The sequence below is a fragment of the Myotis davidii genome, unplaced genomic scaffold (genome assembly GCF_000327345.1).
Source record: "Myotis davidii unplaced genomic scaffold, ASM32734v1 scaffold497, whole genome shotgun sequence".
Classification (NCBI taxonomy): Eukaryota; Metazoa; Chordata; class Mammalia; order Chiroptera; family Vespertilionidae; genus Myotis; species Myotis davidii.
The window spans coordinates 653,874-673,998 of record NW_006288434.1 but is presented as its reverse complement, the minus strand read 5'-3'; the positions used below and the strand labels follow the sequence as shown (position 1 = coordinate 673,998).

The following is a 20,125-nucleotide window of genomic DNA, read 5'->3' as shown; positions in this document are numbered from 1 at the left end:
CACATATCTTTTTTTCTTTTTAGTTGTAAAATGATCCTTTATCAAAGTATTTTCCTTTGTAGTTATTAACTAGCTGGACATTCTACTGCACCACTGTTGATGTCATTGATGATGCCACATGGGTGGCAGCCATCAGCTTTGCAGCCCACAAACTTGGCAGTCCCCAGGATATCTTTAATGGTTCTAGAGAGTTCTCTGTCCAGAGATTGGTGCTGCGTCTATCGGGCAATATTGACAGTCATCAGAAGTACTATTGTCACTGTGCTTTGTGTTTTTCTTTCCACCTCCGGGTGGTTCCTTGAGGGTTTTGATGATCAGGGCAGAGGTGGAAGCTATCACTTCAGTCGGGGCCTGTCTGTTCTGAATGGTCAGTTTCATTGTCACCTTGACCCTTCTAGTCATCCGCTGCCTTGGCAATGTCATCACCAACCTCTTTTGGAGACAGAGCTAGGGGACGGACCCTGGGGGCCGGGGAACACATAGCACCAGTTTCCCCACCAGTGCACCTCAGGTGTAGGACTGTGATCTTGTTGGGGTTGAACTTGGGTGGTATGGCAGAGGCAGCGGCTGTGGGATGAAACCGGATCTGAGAGAGACCACCAAAGAGACTTCCCCTAGGCCTCCTCGGATCCGAAAGCCCTCCACATACCGTTTAAATGTCAATCATTTGTTGTAAAGGTGCTACCTTATAAGCAAATATTACAATAATATATCTTGTACACATATACCTTTTATATAATTTTGCTATGTTCCGGACACACCCAACAACCTAGAAAGATGAAAAAAAGCAGCTAACATTAAATGTAAGTATACATTTCAACAGATGCAAATCTAGATTCTGATTTACGCAAAAACTTAGATACCATGAAAGGCCTTGTATTTTAGTCTCACACTTCACTGTTACAAGAGTCCCTCCTATCTTCACTCAGAACTCATGTACGCTTAACTCAGGAACAGTTTATACAAACTCATTAGTTGGCTTCTCAGCTCACATTGGATTAGAAAATGAAATGTTTGTTGGCAGCACGAACACTGACAATACTGGAAAGTGAGCAGAAAAAAAAATAAATCCCACTAAAGAAATAAAAAATACAGCAGCCAGGTCCGTAAGGAGTAGAGTGAATACTTGATTAATCCTTGAGAGCGCTTCTGTAAAACAATGCATACTTTAAATAATTCTGTTTTCTGATCTCAGATTCCAAAACAATATTTTACAAAAGAAAATACTTTAGATTTTAGCAAGAGTTACATTAAAGGATGGCCATGTAACAACTTTTGGCCTAACTAATACAGATCAAACAACTCGGTCACAGATGATAAGATGTAAATGAAATGTAGTTCGGTTTTGTGTGTTTGTTTGTTTGATTGTTTTGCTCAGTTATTTGATGCAAACTGTACATGTCTGTGTGAATACTTGAATTGCATTACAGTTTTTTCTGTAAGCTAACGATTGGTGATTTACTCAGCTTGTTCCCATCTGCTGGGATTGTATTTCTGAGTATTCGTGTTTATGGGGCGGGGTCCTCAGGCCCACAGGGACCTGTACTGGCTGCAGAATCAGACTTCACTATAAGCTCTTTTCATGGAAATCTTCCGTTTGGAGACATTTTGCTTTCTTTCCCGGACACAACAATCCCGGCTGTCCGGCTTGTGGATACCTCTGATGGCTCTTATATAAACACTTCGGAGCTGTAGTTTTTCCAGGGCTGCTGGGCAGACATGCTTTTAATAGCTTCTTTCAAGTTTTCCTAGGAATGTTTCAGAAATGGTAGGTTAGAGGTGGGTGCAAAAAAAAAAAAAAAGTCGACAATTGTTAAGGGAAGCATTGCCAATACAAATAATGGATGTCATGCTTTCAGGTCTGTTTCAGGGAGGGTTGAATGTTTTATATTTCTCTTTGCAAACTTTCTTTCTTATCACCCCTTTTGTTTCCCCTGTATCCTCGTGTAACCCCAGAAATCATTGTATTTGGCTTAAAATTATTGAAAAATGCTCCTTAATACTGGGGCAGTCGGGTAATGGAATTAGGTCGAAGTAATTGATCCTGAAGACAAGGAAATCCACCCAAATCCTATCTTTCTGTTATTCTTAATTTCATTACATGCTTCACAGATAGTCAAGACTGGGTTCAGAAATGGCAACTATTACATAGCGTTGAAATCCATTTGCCTCCTATAGGTCTGTTTCGTAGGAAATAAAATATTTCACAAACACACTTCTATGATCCTCTTCCCTGTCTCCTACAGAGGTGAAAACGTAGATGAAGGGAGAAGAGAGATGCAAAAAGAATTGTTCAATATAAATATGAGAGGTATTAGTTAATGCCAACATAGTAGTCTTTATTCTAATGCAGTACGAAGAAGAAAGCAATAAAGAGATCATGGTAAATAATTTTCATAGCATAGAAATACACCCCAAAGCCAAATAACATTGTAAAAATAATAAAATTAGCTTTAATTATGGGTGTGCAATTCTATATTATTAAAATACCAGACAAGTCTAGCACACTAATGCATACATATAATTATTTTAGAATCATGGAAAATAGATAGAAAGCACTTTTCTTATATTATAGAACATAATTATTACAGTAAAAAAGGTAAAATAGTGGCCTATTTTGCTTATTTATTCAATCAATAGTTACTCTACGCCTACTGTGTGCCAGGCGTTGTACCAGGCATGGACTCTAGCAGGGATTTTCTTCCTTCGGGAGCTTACATTCTAATAGGGGAAACAGATGATAAACAAACTCATAGCATGTGTACTTTGTTATTAAATGCTAGAAAGTATTTGGAGGGAGAAAAATGAAGCAGAGAAAAAGGCAAAATACAGAGGTTTGACATTCAAAGTGGGGTGGTGAGGGGGAGACCTCAAATGAGGAGGGGGCATTTCAGAACGTCTACGGGAGCTAACCCGTGCAGCTGTGGTAGGCAGTTATGTTCCAGGTAGAGGCAGGGTTGCTTTGGCCTGCAGGGTTCCCTGAGCAGCAGGGTGACCCAGAGTATGGGGACCGAGTGAAGGAGGAGAATGTAACCAAGGAAACTGAGGAGGAGCAGCCAGTGAGGTCAGAAGACTACCAGGAGAGTGTGCTGATTGGAAGCCCAAAGAAAAAAGAAAGAATTTCTAGGAGGAACTGTATGCAATTTTTTGTGACATTCAAGTAGGAGGACATCTAAGAAATGACCGTAGGATTCAGCAGTGCTGTTGGTGATGTTGACAAGATCAGTTTCCTTTGTATGGAGAGTGAACACCTATTGGAAAGTCCCTTTGGGAGGTAACAAACAGAGATGCCTGTTTCAGGGAGTTTTGCTTTACAGGGGAGCAGATAAACAAGAGCTGGGGATGAAGGTATTGTCTTGTTATTGTTTATGATGCAGAAATTATAGTATGTGATCATGCTGCTGGGAATGATACAGTTGAGACCAAAAAACGGATATTTTCAGGAAAGAGGAGAACATCTAGCTCCTGTTGGGAGGCGGCCTTACATAAGGACATGGTCCTCACATCTGTAATATGGTTCTGAGAGCAGAGTATGTGGGCCCTGGTGCTTATGGTTGAGTTGAGGAGGAGATAGAAATTAAGTTCTCTGCTTAGTACAATTTTCTTAGTAAATGAGGAAGCAAAATTAGGAGAGAATGGATGGGGAATGAGTGTTGAAGAGTGAATGGACTAGGGCAGTGGTCAGCAAACTCATTAGTCAACAGAGCCAAATATCAACAGTACAACGATTGAAATTTCTTTTGAAAGCCAAATTTTTTAAACTTAAACTATATAGGTAGGTACATTGTTATTAACTTAATTAGGGTACTTCTAAGGCTTAGGATGAACCACACTGAAGGGGCCAAAGAGCCGCATGTGGCTCCTGAGCCGCAGTTTGCGGACTACGGCCCTGAGATGATATGGAAGCAGGGAAGGGTATGCGCATCTGAAACCAGCTCTCCAGGGTCCTCTTGGCCCCCTTTGCCTACAGAGTGAGCTACTTCTTAATGAAACAGGCTCTGCTGTGCCTATGACTTTTCCATGCTGCTGTTTCCTACACCAGCTCACTGGTTGGAGCAAAGGCTCACAACAAATATTCTTCCTTTAAGTTACTTTTGCTTATACCCTAAAATAAGAATGAACATATTATACTACTTTCTTTCAAGCACTTATTTTTAATGCACACACGATCCACAAGAATGCATCTTCTTCCATCAGCCCAAGCTTCAAGTGTTCATAGTTTTTATTTATCATTATTTAGCTCAAAGTGATTTTTTTTCCCCCAGAGGGACAGCTATTAACAATAACAGTAATGGATATTTGAATTGTTACTGAAAGGGCATGTAGACTTTGTTACCCTTCAACATAGGACATCACTTTTATGTCAAATAAAGTGAACTCCAACTTTAAAAGCATCCTCTGTATGCATGTGTTAGACCTCCAAATAGACAAACTATGAAAACAGTATCCAGATATCTGCCTCACTGTTTTTCTGATGCACCTAGGATTGGGCACAGGTAGGAACATGGATGCCCTCCCTTTCCTGGCTCTTTATGGTTCTTTGAAGTATTCTTGAGCATTTACACCACTGTCAGACAAGCAACACGTCTTCCCACTCTCCACCCTGTTCCCAGCACTGGGTAGGTCCCACCTGATCCCTCGAGTGGGCAGGAGGTCTTTTAGCTATAGTCACATGTACACTGAACACATTGGTGTCGACCTTCAACTAGACACCTTGGATGTAATGTAGATCAAAATAGGTTAAGTGCATGGTCTCATGGAGCTTATTTTCTAGTCAGAAAAACAGATCCTAACAAACCTATAATCACCAACTGAATCCATCAGAGAAAAGAATACTGTTCTTTAATGGCATATAACCAGGTAAACACACCCAGACTATGTGTGCATGCATGTGTGTGTGTGTGTGTGTGTGTGTGTGTGTAAGTAGGAGAAGGTCAAGGAGAGCTTTCTATATACATGACAGTTGTATGAGGTGAATTTGAAACATGAACATAATTGGGCAGGAATAAGGGGAAGTTTTCTAGCCAGGTGCAATAGCATGTGTAAATGGCCAGTGGCAGTGAGTGAATTATACATTTGAAAAATTTTCAGAAAGCCATTGAGGCTGGGATAAGGACAGATAAATGACTGGGAGGCAGCCAGAGCCATATCATTGTACACAAACAATTTCATCCTGGTTACCTCACAGCTTCATCTAGGAATTGTTTGCCCCTCTTTGGCAGTTCTTGGCATGGTCAATGTAAATTATCTTGATGATTTTGAGGAACAATGTTTTTCTTTCCATCCAGCCAATTCTAGCTCTTCTTTTCGCAACCAGCTGAATATCACATCTTCCGTAAATTATCTTGATGATTTTGAGGAACAATGTTATTTCTTTCCATCCAGCCAGTTCTAGCTCTTCTTTTCACAACCAGCTGAATATCACATCTTCCCCATCTCAGCAGAGATGTGTATTTTCATGGGAAGGTGTATTTTATTATCCAGGATTTCTCACTTATTAGGAATATTTTAGTTTTCTACGCTCCTAATAGTTAATAATTCTTGAAAAGGGGGCTTAATGTTGTAGGATTATCAACAGGGTGTGTGTGTGTGTGTTTTTAAATTCGTCCCCATTGTGACTTTAATGTCCAATTATATGCAGGAGAGTGACAGTTCCATCTCCTGAATTGTATAAATGCCCAATCAAATAAAAATGCTTATTTTAAAACGAAATCTTTGCAATATAAGGGGTGTATACTGAAAATACCCTTTGCCCCCTTTGGGGTCTCTGGGTGAAGGAAGGGTCAGTGGTGTATTAGAAGAAGGTCTTTGCATCCCATTACACAGCCAAGTTACGGAGACTCTAGTGTGTCAGAGAAAAACTTTTGACCCAGTTGTTGGGAATTTCACAGCTCCTTTCAAAACGAAGCTGAGTCATAGTGAAATGATACCATTCCCAATACTAAGGGTATTTGGGGAAATATGCCTTTCGTAACTACCATTACTTAATTGTAACTGCTTACGTTTAAGCTTTCATTTGGAATGGTAAACACATATAAAACACCAAAGTAATAACAAATGTTCCTTTTAAGTATTCTTATTTTATTGGCATACAGGTACTAGTCATAAATTACAGCTTTGAAGAAAAGCTATAAAAATATGTGACAGCATAATCTGTATTCTCTTAGTGTGTGTATGTGCATGTGTGTGTGTGCATATATACAGACATACTAGCACACATAGTATATATACATTAAGAGAATACATATACATATATGTATATATAGATATATAGGTATATTATAATTGTAAAACTATGAAAGCATTTTTGTTGTTGTTATTCTTGTTTTTGGTGAATTTTGATCCAGTGGAGTAGCGAATCTGATCCCAGAACTCAGTTTTTCAATAATAAGCATTCAAGCCTAAATCATAAACGCTGCCTCTGTTTGCCTTTGTTAAGGCTGACACAGAATTTAAGTCCACCCAACAAAACCCTGCTTGTTATTGCAGGTACCAAACATCGCCTCAAGGACATTCTCAGTTTGCCCTGCCATTCTTGGAATCGAACTAAAAATGTTATAAAACTAAGACGCGTGTATCTTGGCTAGCCTGGCTCATTGGTTGAGCACCGACCTATGAACTAAGAGGTCACAGTTCAATTCCTGGTTAGGGCACATTCCTGGGTTGTGGGCTCAATCCCCAGTGGGGGGCGTGTAGGAGGCAGCCAATCAATGATTCTCTCTCATCATTGATGTTTTTCTCTCTCTCTCCTTCTCTCTTCCTCTCTGAAATCAATAAGAATATATTTTTAAAAGTGTGTAAAATAATGCTATGTTTAAAATCTTTTGTTATTTTTCTCTGAAATATATGGATGCTTGAATAAGCTCAAAGGGTCTATGGCACAGAAAAAAAAAACTTTATAAATAGCAATTAAGGCATTTTTTTCTTATTTCAGCATATAAAGACAAGGAGATGTAATGGTTTTAGTAATTAAGGATGCAGACTAATGCACACATTTTGCAGTACCAATAAAAACTTTCTGTTATCATCTCTGTTTTTAAGAATGAAGAAGGCATTTCCTTAATGCACTTCAATGGTTCCCTTGCCAGCTCTGTTCAGGCTCAGAATTTGATAACAACATTTCCAAATTGTAAAAAAATAAAAATAAAAAATTTAATAGCATAAAAGTGAATTCAGTCCAACTTTCCAAATCAGTTAACCCAAAGGTTAAGTGCTACTGCACTTGACCTAAGAGAGTGTTTGGTTCCCTTTTATAAGACCTGAGTGTAAAGAATAAAGACAGCATTTCCCTTCTTCTCTTTTTTAAAGAAGCCACATGTAATGTTCTCTGAGTTAAGTTTTACCATTCATAATGAATGCAGTCTCGCCATTCAAATGCGACCATAAGTACACAGAAGATAAGAATTTAATTAAATGTAGATTAAAACCAAACAGGAAAACACACTAGCTGATAATTTTATCCCATCCTCTGGCCATATTTTTTATACTTCCTCCTTGTTCTTCTTTGGGCTATAGCTTATCAACATGCCGATAGTGCCATAACTCATTACATCTGATGGTTCGGCGGAAATGTGCAGGCTCTGTGCTCGGATTTCCAAGGCACTTACAATGCAAAGCATGTAAATGTCTCTGTTAAATATATTAGTGTGGTAACCCTGGTGCAAAAAAAGTGATTCTGAAGAAATCCGTAAACCTCTCACAAGATGCATTAGTATTGCACAGTAGCTGTGGAATTCTCCAAGTGGAACCAATTCAAATATTTGCATGTATGAGGTATGGCTTCACATTTTGAGGTTGAGCTCCCTTCGTGGTTGGCAACTTTGAGTGCCAGTCAGCTTGCTTAGCCTACCTCCATGTATGTAGAAGTGGGTACATAGGCATTTAGATCTCTTTGGAGGAGAATGGTGTCTCTTTTCATGGTTGACTGGCATATAGTACTAACATAATATCTTTGTGCTTGAGTGTTGCTCTCATTGCTCTTACCTAAAAGTTCTCTGAATGACCTCCTACTAGTTCATCTGTTGAGATTGTGAAGGTAGAGGCCACAAAACATCAATGATAAAAGTCAAAAGAGACAGAAGGCTTTTGTTAGTAAGACAATTGGTATATATTATCTATGCTTAATCAGTTCATCTAATTTTTTTAAAAAAATTCTTATTGTAGAAATAGGCAATGAACAGTTAGAAAAAAATCTTGGTCATTGTAAAGAAAGGCTCTAAACCAAACACAGTTTTTTTAACTTTTTAAAATATTGCTGAAATTATTGGGGTGACATTAGTTAATAAAATTGTATCGTTTTCAGGTGTACAAATCTATCATCTGTGTATTGTATTGTGTGTTCACCATTCAAAGTCAAGTGTCCTTCCATCACCATTTGTCTCCCCTTCACCCCCTTCTACCGGTCCATCAATGCTGTTGCCAAAGATAAGTTTCCCTTCTTTTTTATGGGTCAAGTAGTATTCCATTGTGTAAGTGCATCACACCTTTTTTATCCACTCATCCACTGATGGGCACTTGGGCTGCTTCCAAATCTTGGCTATTATAAATAACGCTACAGGTAGGTGTATGCAAGATTTCTCCTGGCCACATCAATGAGTGTCAATGACAGCAAACAAACAAGAAATTTGTATTTGGTAAGGCTTTGCCAAGGGCAAAATAAAGGGGGGAGGGGATGAGACTAATATTTATCCAATATCTACTATGTGATGAAATTTTATATGGTATTTTATTAAAATCTTTACAAAACAAAACAGAAACACACTGTAGACTGAACCCACCTCTCACAGATGCAGAAACCAAGCCTCGGGAGTGTAGCCAAGAGATTCCAGAACAAGCGGAGGGCTGTCCCTGCAGAAATCTATCCGTGACTCTGCAACACACTGCAGGGGCGTGGCCATCGCTCATTGTATGCATATTTTATCTGCAGTGAAATTGCCTTATTAAATCAGTTATTTGTAAAAGCACCTTATAAGCTTCCATATACTAAAATCTGTTTTTAAATTTTATAAATGGTATATAAAATTGTGATCTCTAGATCGATATTATTCAGAGAAAATGCAATTAGGTTAGTAGAATAACATCTTCCAGGATTTTATAAAAACAATACATATTTCTAAGTTATGTGTTAAGTTATTTCCATCATGATTTTATAGGAGTGCTCGAGAGATGAGGAATTTTACCCCACACACTGTGTGTGTCTATTTTGATCATGTATCTTTGGTTACCACGCTCTGAACTGGTCTCTTAAGGCTGAAATAAGCAAGTCATGCTCAGGGTTTGTTTGATTCAGAAGAACAACCTGGCACAGCACAACCAGTTTGACCAGGAGGGAAATCGGTTGAAATGTGTCTTAGAAACAACTCTGACATCTTAAATGTCAGTGTAAGAAATCTATTTGACGGGAAACATACAAAAAGAATTTCCATAAAAACGGGCTTACCCTGGAACATTGCTGCTAAAGAGAGCTTTGACCAGCCAGGATATTTTAGCTCTAACCTTTGTCCTGGGGAGACTGTGTTCTCATCAAGCCCTGTAATAAATGAATTATCCATTCAGCCTGCAGACTTTTAAGCGAACACAAGGTAGATTCTCCAATCAGATTTGGCAATTTCTTCAGAGTATTCCGTATGTTAATCAGGGGCAAGTAGTAGGGAAAAGTGAAGAGGAAAAATGTTCCCCCACCCATAATCGCACCATGCAGACGCTAAACATTTTTACTAATGCTCCGAAGTACAATGTGATTTATTCCCACCTTTCCAAACTGTGCATGGTTATACGAGAGAACCAAAATAGATGGCAGGAGTCTGCATGGCGAGGAAGAAATTACGTGTCTCAAATCATTAAATAAAAATAATTACAACCGAGACTAGAAGTTAAGATGTCATTAAAATATTTCTGTTGATGGGTAGTTAGAGTCATCTCATGGCAGTGGCAAAACTGGAAGTCGGGTTGTAGCGAATGCACGTTACAGCATTAAACAATAACACATCTTCCCGGGCAAACGAAAATGACAGGTGTAGCCATTGATGCTTCAAGCATATACTCTGACCTCGAGCTCACAATCTGCTACAGTCTGTGGAGCGCGAACTGCGGAGTCAGAATTATGCTGAGGAGAAGGACTAGAAAATGGTGTATGGGAACTTCATCTTATTCACTGAAAAATATGTATTTCAATGTCTTACAGAGATAACATTTTAAAAAATAAAATGGAAATGAACATCTCCCTGGCTGCTTGCTTCTCTCCCTCATTTTCTTAAGCACAGGAAGAGGTTTAGGAGCAATGGAGGCTGTGTTTTATATAGCTTTTTAAATGGATGATGCTGTGGTATTTGACCCGAGGTAGATTAAAAAAAAAAGTTCTTCAGCAAGTGTCTCCTCGTTATAGTTGAAACTGGATTCTTGCTGCATTTTTCATGTAAATGGTTTGCCTTGATGATCAGGGCTCGTAGATTTCAGGATTATGCAAAAGATGAAAATAAAACTAGCATTAGTCGGATTCATATTTCTGAAATACATTCATTATTACATTCTGCACTTCTCTACAGATCATTACTTCATGCTTGGTTTTGCTCATATTTCCAATTTTGTCTAATTCCCAGTCACAATTTTTACATTATAACCCACTGAAGTTTTTTTTTTTCATTTCAGTAACCATTATTTGAATCATAAAAAAAACACGAAATGCATTACTGTATTCATAACGTACTGCTCATGTGACAGTTTTTGAACTTTAATATTCTTTTCTGTAATGTGCCGGCTTAGCAGCCTATAAAAGAGACATATTGTTTGTAATGTTTCTTGCCCACCACAAATGATGAGATGCTGGGGTTTGTAAAATGGCAGTTTTCTGAATTTGTGATTCTTCTGTGTTCCGAGTTGTACATCTGCTCAGCACAGACTTTTCGAGACTATGAACTTTAATTGAGGCAAAATAATGAGGGTTCAGGGACCACTGATAGGGAGTGCAGGTGCCCGCTGCAGATCAATGGATTATTTACTCCTTTGTCAGAAACAGGAAACAGTTGGTCGCTGGTGGTGACTGCGCGCATATTTTAAAGCCTGTGTACATATTTTCTCCCTCCTTGTCAACCCGGAATGGCTTAAATTGTGCTTCGTTTATGATTTAGCATGACTCTATAGAACAAGTAAACAAACACTTGTTCTGTTTTAATAATTAACCACCTCGTCTGCCAAAGAACTTTCTCAGTGATTTCAAGGACGTGCGACACCCTATGAGCTCCCAGCCCTTGCCTCTCTCACCTGGTGGGGTTGCTGTCATAAACACTCTGTATAATTGTCTAAACATTTTTCTGCCTCTCTTTGCAGACATTTTTAAAGTAGAAAACCTTATTTTTTTTCTCTCCAAAATACATAGGGAAATCTAAAACATAAATTGTAGAGAGTTTTGGAATTCCATTAGGACACCCTAAGAGTTTGTATAGGATTTTCAAACCACTTGAGTCAAATTTTCTCAAGATGCAGTTGGGAGGTTGAGAGAGGCGGATGGCGGTGGGGGAGGGGGCAAGGGGAAGAAGGGTAAGTTCAGAATCCTTTTCCGAGTGCATAATGCAAGCACAGAGCGCTGGCAGGAGGCATCTGATTTCTGCCTGTGTTGGAACTACCTCCGACTCACCTGAGCAGGACCAACCCTAAGAGGCCAGGGTCCAGGGTCCAGCAAAAGGGGGGTGTGCTCCTCACTCAGGCTCCTCATTAGCAAACCAAACAAAGGGCTGTAGGATGCCTGGCATTCACTGCAGTTTCCACCGTGACAAGTGACTTTTTGTGTTACATAATGATATGCTGGGGATTTAAACCGGAGGTTCTGGAGATCAGTGGTTTAAATTCTAATGATGGGTTTTGTGGCGTGAACGTCTGACTTTTAACACTCGGAGGTTGGATACCATAGAAAGCACACCGTCAGCTTTGCACACAGAGCCCACACTTGGACAGCTGCCCTGAACCCACAGGCGGTTCTCAGGGCTCATCTCCCCACCACAAATGTCATCGGGGGACCTGATCTTGGGAAAAGTCTCCGCTTTTACTGTAAATCTCTCTGCATTCCCTTTGGAGTTGGGTTTTCTGCTGGAAGTCTGAATTATGTTGGAAACAACTGCCACTGGAGAAAAACAAATTTGTTGGAGAAAGACAAACTTCCGTTTTGGAAATGCAAATGATTGAGCCTAAGTCCATTAAATAATCGGTACCTTTAAAGTACATTTAACCAAAGCATGATACTTGACAATCTGATTAATCTGCTCTTAATTGTGAAAATATTTTGATAAAAATAAACTGGTGTTTTCCTTGTTTGTTAACTATATAGTCATTGCTAGATCACGTAATATAATAATTCATCTTACCGTCCACAAAAAGTGGTGACAAAAATATTATATATAGAAATAAAAACAATACTTTAATTTCTAGTCATACCAAATAATTGCTACCAGGTGAACGTGTCATTCTTTAAGTGAGGATTAGATTTTGTATTGCTGTTACAGTAAATGTTTATACTCAGTATGGGTGTAAGCATTTCTAATATTTATATGTTTTAAGAATACTGTACTTATGCTTAGATTTTTCACTCATGCCTACTAAATACTACATGCAGATATTCACTGCTTGATATTTTTTTCTCTTCTTTTTTTTTAAATTGCTTAAAGTATTACAAAGGGTATTACATATGTGTCCATTTTTCCCCCCACCCTAGACAGTCCCCTAGCCTCCCCTATCCCCCGGGGTCTTATGTCCATTGGTTATGCTTATATGCATGCATACAAGTCCTTTGGTTGATCCCTTACCCCCGTACCTCCTGCCCCCCAACCCTCCCCGGCCTTCCCGCTGCAGTTTGACAATCTGTTTGAGGCAGCTCTGTATATTTTTGTCTGTTACTAATTATAATAGCAGATGTACTTATCGAGGTAAAGTAGAATGTCCCATCAGTAGGAATAAGGCACAAGTGAAATCCATTTTCCCCCCAGTCGTGTTGATGCGGGTTGTTAGTTTAGCATCAATACAATTTCTTTTGAGTCCAAAAGTTATAATGGGAGTCAGGGGAAATTACAGTTAGGAACTTTGAGAGATGTGGTTGCTTCATTGCTATTGATCAAAGGGCTTATATTAAAAGACAAGTTGGCGTTATTTAATTTTTGAGCAACTGTTCAACTAGAATTCTATATTCAGCTGTCTTCATAAAGAACGTCTTAGTTCTACTGTCTTGAAAACATGTGTTGTCAGAGGTAGAGTGATTCATTGGAAAATGTATGCTTTTTTCCCAGCAGCACCAAGTGCTGAGTTCAGGCTCCAAAGCTCCGTCAGACCACATGGAGATGAGAAGTTTGAGATGCAGGGACGTCAGTGAAAAGTCTCTGAGTAAAAGATACCTGGGGTGCAGTCTTTGTCTGGCACCCCTGCTCTCTAGAAATGAATATTGTACCTGAGTTTCTTGTTCTATGACCTGCTTTTCTAACTGAATCTAATTTCTCAAAAAGAAATAAGAAATGTGAATTGTAAGAGAAAAGTGAGGGACTTATTGTTTATCAATAGAGGTCAAGTCTAGGATATGTTCCCCCCTTTCTAACACAGATGTGTCTGAGGGATAACAGAGAACAAAACCAGGACATGATTTGTAAGCCCAAACATGACTGTTGCAAAATTGGCCCTGCCTGTAGCTGACTTAAGGAGCTACTGTTAGGAGGATGTCTGTAATGGGCGGACAAGTCTGCCATTCTTACAGTCCTTCGGGTCTGCTTTCCTGTACTTTGGGAAAATGGGGGGCTGAGGGGAGGGATTTAACGTGTGTGTGTGTGAGAGAGAAAGAGAAAGAGAGAGAGAGAGAGAGAGAGAGAGAGAGAGAGAGAGAGAGAGAATAATCGTAGCAGCAGTCTCAAAAGAAACAGGGAAAGCTAACTCTGTTTTCAGGAAGATATTTATTCATTCAATGAAAATGTGGCCAAGTGCTAGAACCTTTATTGTCTTGAACATGAAGCTTGATTTTTTAGGAAATAAAAATCCCGTAAGAAAAGCATTGGAGGCTTCGTAATGATTTTATTGACATAGTAAAACATTATTTTCCAGCTGAAGTTTTGAGTCTATAATAAAACCTTTATGTCAAAAAATTACCCTCGTGCCAGGAGATGAAAGCATGCTGCCAGCCTTGCAGAGATGCCATTCGCAGAATACCTTCTGATGATTACGGGTCTCTCTCTTCTGTAAAGTTCTAGGGAGAGTATATTTTAATTAGCTCCCACTTGATACTACTTCGTACTCACTGCCCAGCTCTGACCCAACGTCTGATCATATAGAATACATTACAAAAGAGCTGGCCATTTGAGTGCTTTAATATAGTTTTGTATTAATGTCAAACATCATTTAGACAAGGCATTAAAAGTGTTATTTTAATGACTGAAGTGTGTTGGGGAGAAGAGGCGTAATCCTTATAGGAAGAACATTTTCAATTAGCTCTAAAATATTAATTTGTCCATATAACTACATACTCTAATGTATTTGACTACAAAACATCTTATGAATAATACATGCTAGGATCCACTGGTCTTCCGATGTAACTAATACTGCCTCTAACAACAAGGGTTGCTAATTTTATAACCACCATGAATCAGTTAAAACAAAAACAATAATTTTTTTAAAAACTTGATCATTTTTAATGTGGCAGGCATTTTCTGTACCCCCAAAGTAATTTGTAAGGCTATAAATAAAATATGCAATCTCTAGCTAGTAAGATATTGAATAGGTTTTAAACATGATATGGCTATCTGTCTTAACATTTTAAGGGCATTTTTATGTATTTGTTTACATGGTGCATATAAGATATTCTCCCTGGAAACAATTCCTCACCGCGGAAAGTGTGAAAATATGAGAACAAAAAATAGCTGCATACCTTAATCCTACTATTGTGTTTCTGGGAACTAAAAAATGTGGCTGCTCTGGCTTTACTCTCTTGGAATATCTCCCTGTAGCCTTATCTTTCCATTGTGCTGCCTGTTTATTGCAATATCTTGGCATTGGCTTTCATGGCAGTGCATGTGGCCGTACCTTAAGGTGAGTAAGAGTCACATCGGCAAAAACCCTGTAGCCCTTTTAAAAATATGCTGTCTGTCCCTGCAGCTAAGCAAAACCCTGGGGTTCCTTCATAGACTTCTTAGGGGCTGCCCCTGCAACTCTCAAATGCTTGAATGCTATACTCCAATGTGAAACTCTGGTCTCCTGGCGTGGATGGCCTTAAAGTTCCCGTTACACAACACCAGAGCAGCTGGGGAAACACTCTGTTGGCCAGTCAAAGGTTGCACGCATCCTGGCAAATGCCCCCAAACAGACTAACAAAGTAGGAACAATGGCTCTCCTATAGGTAGGTCTGAACAGCGTACGTCCTCTCTCGCTCTCCTCATGACGCTCGCAGTCATCAGTGGCACTGGTCACATTTCGCCTGATTAATTCTCACATATATGAAAACTGGATTTAATGTAATATAACTCCCCTGCCGTGTAAGGCTGGGCCAGGGGAGGGGAGGGAAATGCTGAGTCTCTTAGCAGAGCTAAGCCACACAAATGCAGTTTTTCAACTAGGTAAAGGGGGCTTTTGTAGTAGATTTCATGCAGCAGTTGGCATTGGCAGGATTGCAAAAAGAGATGTATTCTGTTGTGCTCTGTTTGATCAAGTGCTAAACCCGTGTGATCAATAGAGAGACAGATGTCGGGTGCAGATGGCGATGCCGTGATACCTGGGGCAGCGCGGGCCTGCCAGAATGACAGAATGGGAACAGGGAAGAGCAGCAATGCAACAGAATGTGACAAATGAAATTAGGGTTTATACTAGTCGATAATTTACAGCTAATACAAAGTGACAGAATTTTTCAGTACCCAGTATATTTTACTTCCAGTAATGCTATAGCCAATAAAGGCATATTTCATGCGCCATAATAAAATGAAAGCTGTGGGGAAATATAGTCCAACCATTTTTTATTATGTTACAACTTTTAAAATTGGTCCCTGAGAGAATACTAATAGCATGCAAGTCTTGTTAGAATGACGTCTAAAGGCATTTTTATCTCCAAATTTATAGCAGTCCTGTCACTTGCTCTCATTGCATAGTGGACTAGACTCGTAAGTTGAAGACAGATAACTCTAGTGACCAAAATGCATATGCTTTGCTTCAAAAGCTATATTGTTAAATCCTCTTTAAGTCTATTTATTTATTTTTTAAATGTGTTTTAGGTAGAGTTGAAGGAAGAGGGAGCGAGAGATAGAAACATCAATGAGAGAGCAACATCAATCGGCTGCCTCCTCCACACCCCGTACTGGGGATCAGGCCCGCAACCTGGGCATGTGCCCTGGCCAGGAATTAAAGTGGTGACCTCTTGGTGCATGGGACGATGCTCAATCCACTGAGCCACACTGACCAGGCTTGTTAAGTCCATTTATAAAATTATGAAAACAATTATCAATTGCAACTTAGTAAATAAACATTTCAATATTCTACATTAATTGGAATGTTTAAGCAGTCACCTGTGTAATTAAAAATGAACATCTAAACACATATTAAAATTTTTCCTTCACTGCTTCCAGGCCAAAAGCCATAGTTAATATGTTTGAAATATAGTTTATGACTCTATAATTCAAAATACGTTGATAAATACTCTGAAGTGATAACTTTTGAGGGCATGGTTAGTGAATCTATTGATGTCCTTTTGTGACTTAGCCAAATTCCACGTATTCTTAAGCACACATACACATCTGCTGTAGTCTGGGAATGACATAGGGTGGATGAGCAGAACCATCGCTAAGCAAAACTTATGAGGACTCTTTCCATTTCATTCTACTCTTTCCTCCTTTGTTTCTCCTCCTCTTGGGCTGCTGGTGTTCTGAAGCTATGCTGTGTCTGCAGAAATAACTTCACAGAACAGCTCCTCAGCCTGGGACCTCCCTCTCCAGCCCCTCCCTGCTTTATTAAGTAGTCACTGAGCAATATAATCCTAATAGCCTTTTCCAGGGTCTTTGTAACCATATCCAAGTGCAACTCTAAAGTTGGAATGCTCACAATCAAGGGATGTCTGATGGAAGGCATGTTGGAGAGTATAGGAATTTCCTAACACTTATTCAGGTTCAGTAATGGACAGTAAGACCCATGACTACCTGTAACATTGACCAGTGCATATTAGTAACAATAGGAGATAATCCATGCTTTTAACACCTTTTCCTAATTGCCTTTATGTAGATAACAGTGAAGATACAGGACATATCTATCAGTGGCAATAATCACTAACATCTTTCATTAGCTCACATGGAAATATTTACAGATTATGACGTCAGTTGTAGGGGCACAAGATCATGATATTCAATACAGTTCTGAAAATTTGGGTAGTCTTTCCTACCAAGATATTGCTTGGCAGCTGAAAATCACACACATACACACTTATACACACACACTCTATTTATTTACCCCACATAACAATAATAGTTATTTTATGTAATAGCTCTGCCAAATTATACCCATTATCCATAGTTGCATGAAAATTCAAGCTAATCTTAAATATAGATGAACCCATGGCTTTAAAATTAATATTTATAATGATTAAAAGTAAGAGATCAATAATATTCTAGATATTTCAACAGCTATGTTTTGGGGTTTGCCAGTTCTTCATTCTATTTTAACAACAACAAAAAAATTCTTGCTTTATTTTTAGGAGCCTCATTTGACATTTTAGTAACATCCATCCAAAACCTCGACCAGATCTTCCTGAGTTATTCTAATCTATCCACTATGAGAGCTATAACAGAAAGCAGTTCTCACTCTGAAGACTCATACAGAGTTTGCCTCAGGTAGTTGGTCTATTACAACCTGAATGAACCATTCATTTTGGAAGACATCCACAGCTAGGCCCAGAATCATTATAGGAAACTCATGCTTGAAAGTAAAGGCCTTCTGGTCTTTGTTAACAGGGATCTCTTTATTTGGATCAAGACATTCCCTCCCAGAGATATTTTTAATATGCCATTTGATAGGACCCAGTTAGAGATTAGCAAGTTTATAAGGTATTAAACTGGAGTCGGAGCTTTATGTAGCTTCATTTCACAACTAACGATGAATAAAGTTTAGGCTCATAGAAAACCATTTCTTTTCATTTGCAAGCTCTAAAACCTCACCTGGAGTTGTATCATGATGGCAGCCTTCATTGGCATGGCATCTTCACTTTACTCCATCTGTCAGTTTTAGTTTCTGAACTAGTTGAAAGGAACCAAAGTACCAGCCTTTTCATTTGAAAAATGAAGAAAGTGAGGCCCTTATAAATTAGATGGATTTCCTGCGTTTGCAGTAGTACATGCTCTGTCAGAATCCAGTTCTCTTGACTTGGTCAACAATGGCCAAAGGTAAACAGAACGCTGGCTGACCTGGGTTCTTTTACTAGGGCAATACCAGCCTTAAACATTCTTCACGAGTCGACTCAAATCCCATCTCTTTTCCCGAGGCTTCCCCATCTACTGTTGGCATCCTGATTTTGCGACTCCCCTCAACTCCTGTAAGAAACGATGTCTGCGTGACCATCCAATCTTCAGAACAATCCTAGGAAGCAGAAGCTATGACCCCATTTTGCAGAAAAATGAACTGAGGCTTATAGACAGTAAACCATTACCCTAAATAACATGGCTAAAAAAATGAGCAAATTATAATGGAATATACAACACAATTTGTCATCTTGACAACCTTTTATTTTTATTTTTTTAATATACTTTATTGATTTTTTACAAAGAGGAAGTGAGAGGGATAGAGAGCTAGATACATTGATGGGAGAGAAACATTGATCAGCTGCCTCCTGCACACCTCCTACTGGGGATGTGCCCTCAACCAAGGTACATGCCCTTGACCGGAATCAAACCTGAGACCCTTGAGTCCACAGGCCGACGCTCTATCCACTGAGCCAAACCGGTTAGGGCTTGACAACCTTTTAAAATGCACTAAGTTATGTCATAGTGTTTCAGTTTCATCTGCCTCTATGCCAGAGGTCTTTTTACAGATAATGTAAATCTTCAAAGACATATTTCTATGGGTGTTATGAACATTTGGTATGCGAGATCCACTGGCATCTCAGCATATAGATCCAATGGCATCTAAGGCTTGCCTAAGAGTCCAGCATCGTGGGACAGGAGAGGAGAAACCTACTACCCTTCTTTTATGAGTACAGGCCGAGCACTTTGAGAGAACTGCCCATGTATTCCTTCACCCTCTGTGCTTCACATCGCCTTTGCCATAGTGTGTGTTCCATGAATAGAGGTTGAGTAAGTAGCTGAATAAATTAATGATGAAAATTGTCCCTTATTTGTCACCTTATGTTTTGTGCTACGTAATCTGACCAGGAAATGCTGGCTTATAATTGACAAATTCAAGAGTAAAATAAGTCAGTTAAACCTGTGCTTTGAAAGGTTTTTGGTTTTTGTTTTGTTTTGCATTTTTCTAAATTATTACTCTTTTTATAAGTACCCAATCCATGCATTTAGCTATAGAGAGGCTAAGGAAAATTCCATGATGCTCCATGAATGCAATGCTGGGCATTTCTGCTTTTGCACCACTAATGCCACTTTGGATTCAAAGTGACTTCACCCATTGGTTGGTATAAAAATATCCATTTCTCTGAATTCCTTTACAAGCCTTTGTGTATTGCTTCCCCTCTAAATAATATATTTAACTCAGAAAAGTATAGGGCAATGGAAAGCAAGATATTGTACAGCTTTTAGAGTATGAACATTTCCTAAAAAGTTACAAGGATTTTGATTTAAAAAACAGTGATACCAAAAGTATAAATTGTAGTATTTGATCCCCAGCAATAGACTGGGAACTTAAATCAGTAGTATAAGGACTGAAGGAAATAAATGCAAAGAAACTGATGGGTATAGTATAGAAAAAAAAAAACATTTCAGAAATTATTTGAATGAAAATATTAATAGTGGATTCTTTTGAGTGTTGTTCCTTCCCATAAAACATGTGTATGATACATGTTAATGCATGTTTGGCCCTTTGAAAGAACCGTTGAACATTAATTATACTGCCATACGTGTTCATAACCTACTCAGGATTACGTGTCTGATAATATTAGTTCCAAGATGGTGCAAGGTTAGAACGA

At 38.9% G+C, this 20,125-nt stretch overlaps 1 protein-coding gene and 1 pseudogene across 1 annotated transcript in view; one reads left to right on the top strand and one right to left on the bottom strand.

The window, feature by feature from the left end:
- ZFPM2 (zinc finger protein, FOG family member 2) overlaps positions 1 to 20,125 on the top strand; it is a 331,407-nt gene that overhangs the window by 270,022 nt on the left and 41,260 nt on the right. The window lies entirely within an intron of this gene.
- LOC107182560 overlaps positions 24 to 20,125 on the bottom strand; it is a 51,930-nt pseudogene continuing 31,828 nt past the window's right edge.